Consider the following 15,764-nt stretch of genomic DNA (forward strand, 5'->3'; position numbering starts at 1 on the left):
CTGTTCAAAATGTTTGGGATAACCACCAGGTCAGATTAACAGAAGACATCGAAGCAATTCAGTGGCATACTGCTGGATTTGTTACCAGTAGATTTTATCAACATACAAGTATTACAGAGATGCTCTGTTAACTCAAATAGGAGTCCCAGAAGGAAAGACGACATTTTTCTCGGGAAACGCTGTTGAGAAAATTTAGAGAACTGGCATTTGAAGCTGTTTGTGGAATGACTTTACTGCCGCCTTTGGGCTAGGACAGCGGCATATAGATAATTGTTCTCCTTTTGCTCTATTTATGAGCAGAACCTGTGAGGAAATGACTTGTAGTCATACAAGGTACCTTCCACCATGCACTATATGGTGTCTTGAAGAGTATGTATGTAGATGTGAAGAAACTTCCAAAGAAACAGAGACTACTGCATAATAGGTATAAAACAAAGCATAGGGTTATAAGTAGAGAGATACTGAATGAAATACATTTGGCTGTCAAGAGAGCAATGTGTGAATCTTTCAGTGACTACTGTAGCAGAATAATGTCAAAAGATCTTTCACAAAACACAAAGAAATTCTGCTCATACATAAAGGCTGTTGGTGATACCAAAGTTTGTGTCAGGTCACCCACAAGCGAGACGGGAAACGAAACTGCGAGTAGCAAAGCAAAAGCAGAAATGCTTAACGCTGATTTCACATGTTCCTTTGCAGAGGAAATCCCATGAGTATTGCTACAATTTAATACTCATGCCACTGAAAAGATAAGTGAAATAGATATTAGTGTCAGTGGCATTGAGAAACAGCTGAAACTGTTTAAAATTCAGATTTGATACAGAATTTGTGACTTATTTAGATCCACTGTTTACTATAATCTACCATAAATTCCTTGCATAAAAAATCTTGAGAATTAGTTAGAAGTCACAGGTCACACCTGTCACCAAGAAGGGTAGCAGAAGTGATTCACGAAACTACCATTCAGTATTCTTGACACCTAGTCACAAAACTACTGTTCAATATTCTTGACATATATTTGTTGTAGAATCTTAGATCATATTCTAGCCCAAACACAATGAGGTATCTCAAACAGAATGACCTTCTCCGACCTGACTATCACAGAATTCGAAATCATCAATTATATCAAAACCAACTCCCACTTTTCTCCCATGACATACTGAAAGCTACAGAACAAGGCAGTCAAGTAGATGGAGCATTTCTCTATTTCTGAAAAGCATTTGACTCTGTACCACACCTATGCTTATTATAAAAAGAAAAATCACATGGAATATCAAGCAAAATTTGTGATTGAGCTGATTATTTTTTGGTAGGTACCTTGCTGTTCATGTTGTATATTAATGATCTTGCAGACAATATTAATAGTAACCTCAGTTTTTTTCACAAATGATGCAGTTATGTACAGTGAAGTACAGTCTGAACAAAGGTGCACAAATATTCAGTCAAACTTCCAAGGTTTCAAAGTGGTACCATGATTGTCAACTTGCTTTAAATGTTCAGAAATGTAAAATTCTGCTCTTCACAAAATAAAAAAAACATAGTATCCTATGCCTATAACATCATTGAGTCACAGTTGGAATCGGTAAACTCTTACAAATACCTGGGTGTAAACTTACACGGGACAAAAAATGGGATGATCACATACACTCAGTCACAGGTAAAGCAGGTAGCAGACTTAGTTTATTGGTAGAATACTATGGAAATACAACCAGTCTACAAAGGAGGTTGCTTATAGATCACTTGTGCAACCCATCTTAGAATACTGCTCAAGTGTATGAGACCCATACCAGATAGGACTAACAGGGGACATTGAATGTATATGGAGAAGGGCAGCCCAAATGGTCACAGGTATGTTTGATCCATGTGAGTGTCGCTGAGATGTTGAAAGAACTGTACTGCAGATCTTGAAGATAAACATGAACTACCCTGGAAAAGCCTACTTACAAAGTTTCAAGAGCCAGTTTTAAACGATGACTCTAGGAATACACTACAATGCCCTTCATATTGCTCCCACAGTGATCATGAGGTCAAGGTTAGATTAATTACAGCATGCACAGAGGCATTTAAACAGGTACTCTTCCTGCGCTCCATATGTGAATGCAGCAGGAAAAGACCCTAGTAACTGGAACATTGGGATATACCATCTGTCATGCACTTCTGAGTAGCTTGCAGAGCATAGATGCAGATGTTGATATGTTTCCAGACACATATTAATAGCAGTTTTTTAGTTTTGATGACCACAGATGTTAAGTCCCATAGTGCTCAGAGCCATTTGAAACATTTTTTTTTTTTTTTTTTTTTTTTTTTTTTTTTTTTTTTTTTTTTGACAAGCAATATACAATATAAGATCATGATGCACTTTTTTTTGTAAAACACAGCACTACTGCATGCATTTGCACAGGTGCCAATTGTTTGGCCACCCCTGTCCATGTGCACTCAGTAGTGCAGTAGGGTCTCATTAGCTCTGGCCCTGCTGCCTAACTACATGTGCATCAGCTGTTTGCCCACTGCTGCCTTCCTGTGCTCATTGGCACCTGTGCACAGGCACTCAAACTGGAACAGCCTGGGTTAGGCAATCTATGCACTTCCACATACATTTCAGAGTCTCATACATGACAAGTGACAGTTGAATTGGAGCACCATGTCCCTGACACCACTGTTTAGCTAAATTATTTCAAACAGCAGACTTGCTTAACAGCAAATGACACATCTAAGATGCCCTTACACACTTTCTTTGGGATTTTCCTGGGCCCGTTTTCCATCAGTACCCAAAACAAATATTACATTGGGCCTTCTCATTCAGCTAAATGTCAGTTCTACCTCTGTCTTACATTGTGACAATGGGAACAAGTTGGTCAATAATTTGATGCCGAACATCCCCCACAAGTCAGTTCTAATCAACTGAAATATGTCAAACACCTCTTTTATCTGATACAGAAACTTGGTCAACTTCTGAGGTAGTGTTATACAAGACCTATTTTTGATGATAACCTGTCAGTCAAAATCTTATTTCCATTTATTTGCACACCTGGCAGCTTGCAAAAGGGCAAGAACTGAAATTTCAGCTTTCTGCCAAAGTTATACAGGAGCTAATCACTTAACAGCATGCGCAGCACTGCTTTTTACACTAGTAACTGTGGAAGTAATTGAAAACAGTTACATCCTCTTGATAATCAAAACAAGAACACACACTCTAAATGCAGACCAGGTAATCTGCATTGTCTAAATCCTACTAGTACAGACTTAGATGAGACAAGTATTGTGATGTGATTGAGTCAAAGATCGAACAGTGGTGAGAAATGCCTCAATATAGGTTGACCTAGCATAATATTTAGGTGTGTCAGTGGGTCCACAAAAAGAAATATGGGTCAAAGCACTCACCTACTATACCTTAACCTAAGAGGGACTTCCGTAAGCAACATCAATGGATAGTGAGAGCGGGGCAGCACAGTGGTTAGCACACTGGACTCGCATTTGGAAGGATGAGAGTTCAAACCCATGCGCAGTCATCTAGGTTTTCTATGATTTTCCTAAATTGCTTAAGGCAAATGCCTGAATCATTCCTTAAAAAGGGTGCGGCTGCTTCCCTTCCCCATCCTTACTTAATCTGAGTCTGTGCTCTGTCTCTAATGACCTTGTTGACAGGACATTAAACACTATTCTCCTTCTTCTCCTTCAATGGATAGAGCCTTTGGTTTGTTACGTCCTTTAAAGATGGCAGTACAGGGAGCCACAGTTAGTTAGCCTTCTTCTTCTTTCTGAAACATTTCTGCTTATGCAGGTCACTTACAGAGCCTCTTCCAAGCTTCCCTTTTCTCCTCCCATTGTACGAGGGTTGACTGAAAAGTAATTCCTCCACCTTCGTACCTCTTCAACAGTTGGCAGCATTGGTATGCGGCAGGTACTGGCTTGTTCCATAGTGTCTTCTCTACAGCTTCAGTTGGCGAGAAGCCTTAGCATTGAATGGTTGTGTTGTTACAGTGTAAAGAATGGAATTGTGCGCAGACGTTCAGTCGACGCGATTTAAGCAATGTGCAGTCATTGAATTCTTGACAGCACAAGGTGTCATCCCAAAGGAGATTTATGGAAGAATGAAAGCAGTTTATCATGATTGTGTTGATGTGAGTACTGTGTATCGTTGAGTGAGTAATTTTAAAGATATTGAGGTGGGAACATCTGACCTGCATGACAAACAAAGAGTTGGACGTCCTACGACAGCAACCACTGAGTTTCACAAGCAAAATGTTGACACATTGATTCAGGATGATCATCATGTCACTCAGAAAGAAATTGGAAGCACAATCAGCATTTCACAAGAATGTATGGGTCACATTATTGCTTTGCTATTGGAAGACTTGTGCAAGATGGGTACCCCGGATGCTGACTCCTGTAATGAAAGCGCACAGTCTTCAAATTTGCCAGGAACTCCTCTCGTGTTATGAGAATGAAGATGCACAGTACTCACATCAACACAATTACCATAAACTGCTTTCATTCTCTGATGGATCTCCTTTGGGGGGACACCTTCTGCTGTCAAGAATTCAATGACTGCACATTGCTTAAATCGCAATGACTGTCTGTCTGCACAGGGTTCCATACTTTTTCACTGTAACAACACAACCGTTCAATGTTAAGGCTTCCCACCAACTGGAGCTGTAGAGAAGAGGCTACGGAACAAGCCAGTACCTGCTGCATACCAATGCTGCCAACTGTTGAACACTCGTAGTTCTCTTTGGCTCACATCATTCTTCATCTGATCTCTCCATTTTGTTCATCCCCTTACAAGTGGTCTTCATCCAGATTCTGTCCCTTTTAGAGCTCTTCTTAATGCCTGCCTGCTCCCATTCTTTTAATTAAGGAAGGACAGGAACACAGCAATCAGTTGCAGTGCCATTGGATTTTTTAATTATTCTTACATATCCAGATTTCAGCTATACAAAGCCATCTTCAGGGCCTTTGAGTGAGTTACTATCCAACAAACTTGCAGCAGTATGTGTCACCATATGACTAACTTTTTCGTAACGCATTTCATCTGTTAGCTTAAAGTTCATGGCTAACCAAAACACAGTCATAACTTATTTCACTTTATGACACGCTAACAGCAGTTTCATCCAAAAATACAGTGTGTTTGAAAAAGAATTCCCAAGTTTTAATGTATCCTAGAATCTACACAAAATGACATACACAATTCTAGTTTGTGGTATTTGATTCATCAACGCTCCATGTTTGGCTCCCCTGCAGTTGGCAGGTCTGCTTGACGTTGAGATGGCACCAGTGCTGTTTTTTTTCTCTGTTCTGTCAGTTCAGTCCAGGTGTGCACGCAATGCAGCGCAGAGCAACTCAGCAACAATGTGTACTCCACATGTCATTGGAATAGTGCAGAATTTGAGGGGGGGGGATTAGCATCCACATGAAGTTATTCAGTATCAACGTGACTCTCCCACAGTTAATGTCTGGTGCAGTTTGATGGAAGATCGTGTGATTGGTTCTTTCATTTTTGTAGAAAAAATGATAAACAGAGACATTTCCTGTGACTTGTTGACAGAGTATGTCTTTCCCAAAATGGACGATATTGAGGAGGAAAAGGGGCTTGTGTTTTTCCAACAATATGGCACCCCACCTTATTACAGTAACCATGCGCGTGCGGCTGTTGACATTCAATTTCCAGGAATGTGGATAGGCAGGGCTGGCCCAATACCTTGGCCACCATGAAGCCCAGACTTAGCCCCACTGCTCTTTTTCTTTTGGGATCACATAAAAAAATGTTGTGTACAGTGAAAAGATCAGACACATCAATCACTTACAGAAAAGAACTGTCATGGCAGTTGGGACAGTTACACCTAAAATGTTGGTGAATACGTGGCGAGAAGTGGAATATCGTTTCGACATGTGCAGGGCAACAAATGGATCCCACATTGACATATACTAACATTAAAGAAAACTTGAAGGAATTCTCTTTCATGATATGTACTCACTGATGAAATTTTTCATTAATTTCCTCATTAAATTTATACTTAAAACTAGGGAGTTCTTTTTCAAACACCCTGTATTTTGGTAACAGGGTTATTGCTTGATGTCTACCTCTGAACAGTTATGCTCCACAGCTTACCACGATATCCATTGTCATGGTCATTCTCTTCACATTTCAGTGATGGCCTCTGATACCCAGCACCTTCTTCCACTCATCACTTTGGTGAGAATAAAATGTGATATTGTTGTGTAATTTCACAAATACATTAATGAAACTACAAATCTATATCAACATGACTACTCTGCAAGTGCTTGGCAGAGGCTTCATCAAACCACCTTCAGACTATCTAAAGACCTAAAGATCCCATACTGGACATCAATACTCAAGAAGTGGATGGATAACTGTAGTGTAGTTACTCTCTTTAGTAGATCTGTCACGTCTTATAAGAGTTCTGCCAATAAAACACAGTCTTTGGTTCACCTTCCCCCAAACATTACCTATGTGATCATTCCAGTTTAAGTTTGTGGTAATTGTAATCCCAATGTATTTAGTTGTATTGACAGCCTTTAAAATTATGTGATTTATTGAGGAACTGAAATTTAATGGGTTCCTTTTGTTACTCATGTACATGACTTCACACTACTTATTGCTTATAGCCAATTGCCACTTTTCGCATCATACAGATATCTTGTCTAAATCATTTTGCAGTTGGTTTTGATCTTCTAATTACTTCACTAGAAGGTAAATGACAGCATCATCTGCAAGCAATCTATGAGGACCACTCTGATTGTGTCATAAATTGTTTATACTGATCAAGAACAACAGAGGGCCTTGGGGAATGTCAGATGTTACTTCTGCTTTACTCAATGGCTTTCTGTAGTTTACTATGAACTGTGGCCTTTATCACATAAAATAGGTTATGGAACATGTTCAATAGTAATATAAACACATCATTTACTTATTGAGATGTATGAATGAATTCATGAAGCACTTAAACCAACTCATAGCAAATCAGTAGGTATCAATTAAGATTTTAGCCAGAGCTGCCTACTTTGATGGCTACAAATGTGAAAGGATGCAATAACTTGGTGGCTGCTAATAACAGTACAACAAATTTTAATGCATGGATGGCAAAATTTTCAATTCTCATGCAATATGTGGAGGAAGGAATTACAAAATATATAATCTTCCATCATTAGTAAATTCAATTAATTGCACATTCTCTTTGGTATTGTACACCAAAAGTGACTAGAAAATGAGATCATCCAAATGCCACAAAGTGACAGGCTATCACACACTAAACAGACTATGTCCCAGTGTAATTTTTTGTCATAGTAGTCATTCAGTACAACTGGAAAAATATGGAACTATGGAGGTGGGAGAAGGTACATTAACAGATTATCTGGTGACAAACAGTTATAAATCAAACTGCATAAACTATGAGCTGCGGAAATAAAAAGGAAGATGTAAGCATACATTTTGTAATTGTACACACACAACTTTTTTTATCATCAGCTCTCCCACATTGAACAGACACAAACAAATCTGTTAATAGATTCTGCAAACAGCAACAGAGACAACTAAAACTGCAAAAGAAGGAACAGCAGCAACAGATACAATAATGAAGGTACAAACATATGAAATAGGTTCCCAGACATGTGAGTGGTTCAAAGACTTCTCGTTTCACGGGATATGTGTCAAGTCACACCACCTCATTGAAACTAAAAATCACCACTTTTGTCAATAAGAGGGAAAAACCAGTCAGAAAGCACATTTTGGTAACAGTCACTATTCACAGTGATGGCAGCTCCCTCATTGTTTTCAGAACCCAGTACATTGTCCTCGATGGTGAGTGTTCAACAAGGTTATCATCAGGAGTGCCCCAGAGAAGTGTGATGGGACTGCTATTGTTCTCTATATACGTAAATGAATAACAGACAGGGTGAGTAGCAAACTGCAGTTATTTGCTGATGATACTTTGGTGTAACTGAGGTGTCATAATTGACTGACTGTAGAAGGATACAAGATGACTTTGACAAAATTTCTAGTTGGTGTGATGAATGTAAAAAAATATAGGTTAATGCAGATGAGTAGGAAAAACAACCCCATAATGTTTGAATACAGCATTGGTAGTGAGCTGTTTGACACAGTCATGTTGGTTAAATATCTAGGTGTAATATTGCACAGTGATATGAAATGGAATGAGCATGTAAGGGTTGCAGTAGGGTGGCCAATGGACGACTTTGGTTTATTTGGAGAATTTTAAGAAAAGGTGGTTCATCTGTAAAGGAGACCTCATATTAGAACACTAGTGCAACCCATTCTTGAGTGCTGTTTGAGTGTTTTGGATCCCCACCACACCAGATTAAAGGAAGACATTAAAGCAATTCTCCAGAGCTGGGCTGCTACATTTGTTACCAGTAGGTTCAACCAACATGCAAGTATCAAAAAGATGTTTCAGGAACTCAAATGGGAATCCCTGGAGGGAAAAATATTGAGAAAAATTAGAGGACTGGCATTTGAAGCCAACTGCAGAACAATTTTACTGCTGCCAATGTCTGTTTCACATAAAGACCACAAAGATAAGATAACAGAAAATAGGGTCTGTAAGAGGGCATATAGATAATCATTTTTTCCTCATTCTGTTTGTGAGTGGAACAGAAAAGGATGAGTGCAACAGAAAAGGAAATGACCAGCAGTGGTACAAGGTCCTTTCTGACAACATGCTATACAGCATCTTGCAAAATATGTATGTAGAGGACGTCTGGGAAGTAGGGACGAATATTAAAGAGCTACAGAACATACAAAATGTATTGAAAATGTATTGATATTTTTTTTTTTTTTTTACAAACACATTAAGTAACTTCTCCCATTTATGTATGAAAAATTATAGCCTCCATATGACCACCCAAGGCTGCACGGCAATGAGCAATGTGTCCATTGAAGTTCTCGATGATGCATTCGAGAACATCCGGCGGGATGCCATTAATAACCCTTTTAAATTTCATCCTTCAATTGGTATATTGTTTGTAGTTTATTCATGAACACTTTTTATTTCACAAATCCCCACAAAAAAATCACAAGCTGACAGGCCATTCCTGGTTGCCACGGAAAGAGATAATTTTCTGAGGAAATTTTCCACTCAACCATGCAATCATTTCACGGGATGTGTGTCTAGTCGCACCATCTCGTTGAAACTAAAAATCATCGTTTCCACCAATAACAGGGAAAAACCAATCAGAAAGCATGTTTTGGTAATGGTCACTGTTCATAGTGATGGCAGCTTCCTAATCATTTTCAGAAAAGTATGGGACGATCACTCCTGCCCAGAACCCATACCACACAGTCACAAGGTGTGGATGCATCTCATCTTCCACAAGTCACTCACAGATTTTTGTTACCCAAAATTCTGCAGTTCTACTTATTGATGTACCCACCAAGGTGGATGTGCACCTCACCTGAAAAAATGATTATTTTTGTGAAGTTCTCATTCTCTGCTTGTTGAGCTAAGACCCATTAAGCAAATCAATATCTCTTTCCATGATCTGTATCCATGATCTCGTATGTAAGTTGAATCTCATACACATACATTGCCAGATCTTTCAAAAGAATTTCATGCACTGAACTTGATGATAACTTCAACTGTCACATTGTCACACATGACAGCAATGTTTTTTGTGTTCAAATAGAATGTGGTTGACCTGTTTTCTTAACATTTGAAACAGAAACCATTGTCTCAAACTTCTGGATCAACTTCTGAACTGATGATTCAGTTGGAGCAGCATTAGATCCAAGTGTCACAAGAAATTCATGAACGGTTGTCATGGGACTTTCACTGTTTTTGTAATAACTTTTTATCACTTGGATTCACTGCTCAGTTGTCATCTGCTTCATAATGAAAATAAACATCAAACACAATGCTCACCACACAACAGCTATTAGGCTATTAATGCGAAGGATCACAGATAACAAACATGAAAAAACCATGGCTGTCAACTGCCATATGACAAAATGGCGCAAAACTCAAATCCATCCTTGCTTCCCAGACACCCATTAGATGTAGAATAGCATACTGCTATCCTGCAGCTCTTGTGTCATTAACAAAAACATAAGTTGGTGGTTACGGCAACACCTTACCACCATTTGCCAGCTTTGATGAGGCTTTACATAGCTGGGACATATACCGTTGACATTTTGAACTGCACTGTCTTACTTACGGCATTTCCAATGGGCAGAAAAGTGCTCGACTCCTGTCTTCTAGGCGTAATTTATATGAAATTGTGTAGAAATTGCACCACTTGCAAACCTCAGTGATTTATCTTTTAATGAATTACATGTACCAGAAACAAAATACTGTGGTCACCAGACATATCTGGTAGCAGCTAGGCTGAAGTTTAATCAGTGTCATAAACAACAGGGATGGTCTCACATACCATGGGCTAACTTGCAGGGTCTCACATGACAGTTGAGTTTCACTTGCCACAGTTGTAAGGTTTCCTAAGCAAAGTCATTGATTTTTGTTTTAGTTGTGCATCTAGCCCCCAGGGGGGAAGTCATGGCATAAGCATTAGAAACATCCATTCCTAGCTTTAGTGAAGTTTTTAAGATTGCTAAATCTTTTGAGATTGCTTCTGAAGCTCAATGTGCTTTCACAAATGTAATTCAGATATCGAGTGACCATGATGAGCAGCAGCCAGTTACTGATTCTGACTCATCATCTTCTTCTTATGCCACTAAGTTCACCAGAGTTCATGTTCATCCAGAACCCAGGGTCTTATGAGGGACTTAAGTATGTTGATGACAGCCAACAACTCTGTCAATCAGTGCCAAGCTGAATAACTGCCTGCATAAGGGCCAGAGGTGGACCAATGTGTCATTGACTTGCACAGTTTGTGAGGCTCTTTCTCTCGATTAAATCATCCAATTTTTCTGAAATTTTAATCATTTGTTTTTCTGTACATGTACATCACATCTACTGATTTCCATCCCATTTGAATAATTCCTTGGTGCTGCATCGTTTCTTTTTTAAATTTTTATCTTGGATTGTATACACATATATAGCAGAAGCACTATCACACTACCTTGATGTACACTGGACAGTAACCTGTACTTCTGACAATACCCCAGCATTGAGAATAATATACAGAGTACTATTTATCAGGATGATGATGTTTGGTGTGTGGGGCACTCAACTGCGTGGTTATCAGTGCCCATACAAATTCCCAACCTTTCCTCAGTCCAATCTCACCACTTTTGTGAATGATGATGAAATGAGGACAACACAGACACCCATTCATCTCTATTTATCAGGAGTCTTCACATCTATCACATGTGTATTCAAATATTCCATATTCACATTTTATTACTAGGTGATGGTGCAGAACTATAATGAAGGCTTTCAGAGTACAAAGAAACATATCAATCAACTTATTTCTGCTATCTACTGCCTTTTGGATATAATTTTTAAAAAACGAACCAGCTGGGTTCCACACAATTGGTACTTGCTGACACCATTCCTATGTAGTAGTTGTCCAGTATCCAGAAAAGCCATATACAAGCATAAAACATGTTAGCTAATTCTAAAACAAATTGAAATCAATGATAAAGGTCTACAGCTTTGTGCATTGGTCTTGAGAACATTATAGTTTGGCACAACCAGTACCTTTTTCCAATCATGTAACACACTCCACTGTTCCACATTCCTACAGTAAACTCATGCTAAAAGTGAAGCCAGTTCATCTGCATATACTGTACGGAAATTAAGAGATATCACATCAGATCCTGTGGCCTTACGAACTGCACTGTCATCATCCTCAGTGAAGCAAATCTGGTTGATAGACCTACGTATTTTGGACTTCATTTTTATTATCTCCTCTTTCAGTGACACCATATACAAAAAGCTTTGGTCAGGCATCTTTGTTCAATTGATTTATTCTGCACAGGACTGAAACCTACTAGGATTTTCCAACAACTCAGCAGGTAAATTATGGCTTTTGAATTTACTGACCACTTCTTTTATGCTTGTTTTAAATTTTTTCAGTTTTTGTTTATCAGCAGTGGTTCAACTTTATTTTCATCTGTTATGCTGCTCTCTCTCTGCTTGCACAATATTCCTAGCTATGCTTTAACACCTTATGCTACACTTCATAATAGAATTACAGGACCACTTTTTCAAAACCCCATAATTCCCATCCATTGTGACGGTTAAGTTTGAAATTTGGCTCAAAGGTGCTAACAAGCTTCCTCTGTAATGGCGTAAAAGCATGGCACCCTGTGACATCTCCCTCAGGCTTGATGATGCTTCAGACAGCAAGGTGTCAACACTTGCAAAAAGAAGGCCGTAGCTCAGAAGTTCATGCGATGTGTAAAGTGGGTTAACGATGTCACTGTCACCAAATTTCACCACAATTAGGTCCAATGCGACTGTGCAGGTGTCACATGATCAGAATGTTGTTAAACCTCCTACTATCCATATTTCAGCTCTTCTTTTGAAGCCTCTATGATGGAGGTCACAACCTGGTGTTGAGATCATGTGGTTTTCTTATAAATGACCAAGAAAAACATTCCAAACACACTGCAATGCAGAACCAGTATGAAAAGGCCACAGGCGTGTCACAGAAGGTGTCAACAAAACCACCCTTTCCCTGGGGTGTCAATTTCCACACATTTCATGGTCAAGAAGGACAATTTGCAGCATGCGGAGCAACAGGAAGATGTTCTTCACCACGTCTGACAGTACTGACACCATTGGGCATTTCAACCCTTCTCCAAGGACTGAGGGTGCATCTCTGCATTACTACTGCTACTGTTTCATACACCGAATAACAGCTTCTGATAACTGTTAACCTTCTGTTTAATGGTAACAAAATTTATTCATTATGTTATTATCAGTATTATTTCCTGCAGACGTCCGAGTCCACCCATATTGTTGGGCTAAAAGCTGATATCACTAACAGTGAAGTTTTAGGTTGCAAATAGTTTTACCACAGCTGTCATCAGGAGAACATTTTTTAACTTACACTTAACTCAGTTTCAACTATTGTGTAGGAAACAAACTACATGTTAATGCACATGAGTAATGAGTTTCATGCAGTATGGTGAAGGGCATAATGGACACTACTTGGTATAGCTCTGAAATACTGACAGGATCATTCCTGTACAGTATTCCCAATTCAAGCTGTACCTACCACAGACTAAAAATCTGATATACTGCATATCATTCATAACAGTGCTCAACAGGATATTAAAAATTGCCAATTTTTATGAAGTTATGTGTACCATGATTAATCACATGTAAAATAGATGTTATACTTTTTAAATCAAACACGCTGTAAACATCCTCCCACTTCTCCTAAACTGTATTTTTATTTTTGTGGATTCTACGTACAAGACTCACCAATGTTTCCTTCATCAAGGTACACTGAGTGGCTTGGCAGAATCACTGAAACAATGAATATGCACATATCTTACAGTCTACCACCTCCCCCCCCCCCCCTCCCCCTTCCCTCTATTTTGCAAATTCGAGGCAGTAACGTACAACAAAAGAAAATTCAAATTAAGCCTGAATACACAAGAATAGAAAGTGTATAAATAGAATACATGACTTAATTTGTAGGTAACAGAAAATATAGGGATATGACATGAAACATGTCATAAAGTGCTAACTGTAACCTAATAAGGATATATAGGGGCCCATGCTCAGTTTAACAAAAATGCCCTACAGTTCACCAAACAATTATTTTACAATGATTTTACTAGATAACTTCTGAAATGTTACTTTTAATACCTTATGTTATTAATAATTCAAGTGTGATCCTAGAGTATCTTAAATTGAAGCCATTCATATAATTTCAGCTCATTCATGGAATACCATTTTTCCCTGCTAATAAAGTATATCTGCCAGACATTGCAGTAAATGATATAAAATAAATATATATTACTAATATACAGTGATGGAAAAAAATTACAACACCAAGAAGGAATTGTGTGACACAAACAAAACTTAGTAGGCATGTTTGTCCATCTCATGATGACAAATCAAATTTTGCACCAATCACGTAAGACAGGTGCTAGTTGTGACACTATGAGGATGCAAATCAGGTTTGCTTTAAATAACCACTGTAACAGTCATGAGCATCAGTTATCTTTGAGATTGGATGTGCTGAGGCAGTGTTAGTCAAGAGTTCCTTTCAGGTGATAAAGACGCCATTATCAGAACCTCACTGAATTTGAATGGGGTTGTGTAATAGGACTGTCAGAAGCTGGATGTTCCTTTTGCAATATTGCAGAAAGACTTGGCAGGAATGCAGCCACTGCACATGATTTCTGGCAGCAGTGGTCACAAGAATGTATGATCACAAGATGAGTGGGCTCCGGACGGCCATATGGCACTACCACAAGGGAAGACGATCGTGTTCGGTGTATGGCTTTGGTGCATCGTACTGCATCTGCAGCAGCAATTTGAGCAGCATTTGGCACCACAGTGACACAACAAACTGTTACAAACTGGTTACTTCAAGGACAGCTCTGAGCCAGATGCCCTGTAGCATGCATTCCAATGACCTCAAACCACTGCCTTCTGCGACTTCAGTGGTGTCAAGCAAGTGTTCACTGAAGGGCAGGATGGAGGTCTGTTGTGTTTTCTGATGAAAGCTGGTTGTACCTCAGTGCCAGTGATGGCTGTGTATTGGTTAGAAGTAGGCCAGTTGAGGGCCCACAACCAACCTGTCTCCGTGTGAAACACAGCGGACCTACACCTGGAGTTATGGTCTGGGGTGTGACTTTGTATGACAGCAGGAGCACTCTCATGCTTATCCCAAGCATTCTGACTGCAAATCTGTACCTCAATCTGGTGATTCAACCTGTTGTCCTGCCATTCATGAACAGCATTCTAGGGGGTGTTTTCCAACAGGATAACACTCACCCACATACCACTGTTGTAACCCAACGTGCACTACTGAGTGATGGCATGTTGCCTCTACCAAATGTTGGCATGTTGCCTTGGCCTAATTGATCACCAGATCTGTCTCCAATCGAGCACATATAGGACATCATCATACAACTTCAGAGCCATTCACAAACAGTATTAAGCATCCCTGTATCGACAAACCAGGTGCAACAGGTATGGAACTCCATCTCACAAACTGACATTTGGCATCTGTACACCACAATGCATGCACATTTGCATGCATGAATTCAACATTCTAGTGGTTATACCAGTTATTACTGTACCAGCATTTCACATATGCAATAGCTTATCTTACTTTTGCATTAATGGTAATCTTGCAGTGTTAATCACTTAAATATGTTATCTAGACAAGTGTATTCCTGAAATTACATTAATTATTTTTGGTGTTGCAATTTTTTCATCATCAGTCTAATTATGAAAACTTCTGAAGTACTATCAGTCTATCACATATAAACATTATTTTTACCGGCTGCAGAGCAAATAAAGTATAATCAGAATGCACAAAGAAAACCTTTGTTAGTATACAATATTACAATATTAAACAATGGTCATGACTGGCAAGTACCTGAATTATGATCAGTATTTCAGTTCATTATAAATAATAAATAAATGTCTGCTGTGCATTCTGCAGCTTATTACTGGCAAAGGTACTGGAACATTCCAGCAAAACAACTGGAAGATCTATGACATTTAGGCCAAATCAGTCTGTCCATGGAAACATTTCCATGGCAAAAGGAAATTTGTAAAAGGTTTAACATGGCCGGTAGACTCAAACTGCAGATGATCTTATTTTACTGATTCTTGAAATAAATTGTTTCCAAAATG

The 15,764-nt window shown here is 38.9% G+C and overlaps 1 protein-coding gene across 1 annotated transcript in view; it reads right to left on the reverse strand.

The window, feature by feature from the left end:
* The window catches only part of LOC124556062 (voltage-dependent calcium channel type A subunit alpha-1), a gene marked incomplete at its 3' end in the record, with an annotated part of 507,834 nt that overhangs the window by 308,340 nt on the left and 183,730 nt on the right, over window positions 1-15,764 (reverse strand). The window lies entirely within an intron of this gene.

The sequence above is a fragment of the Schistocerca americana genome, chromosome X (genome assembly GCF_021461395.2).
Source record: "Schistocerca americana isolate TAMUIC-IGC-003095 chromosome X, iqSchAmer2.1, whole genome shotgun sequence".
Taxonomy (NCBI): domain Eukaryota; kingdom Metazoa; phylum Arthropoda; class Insecta; order Orthoptera; family Acrididae; genus Schistocerca; species Schistocerca americana.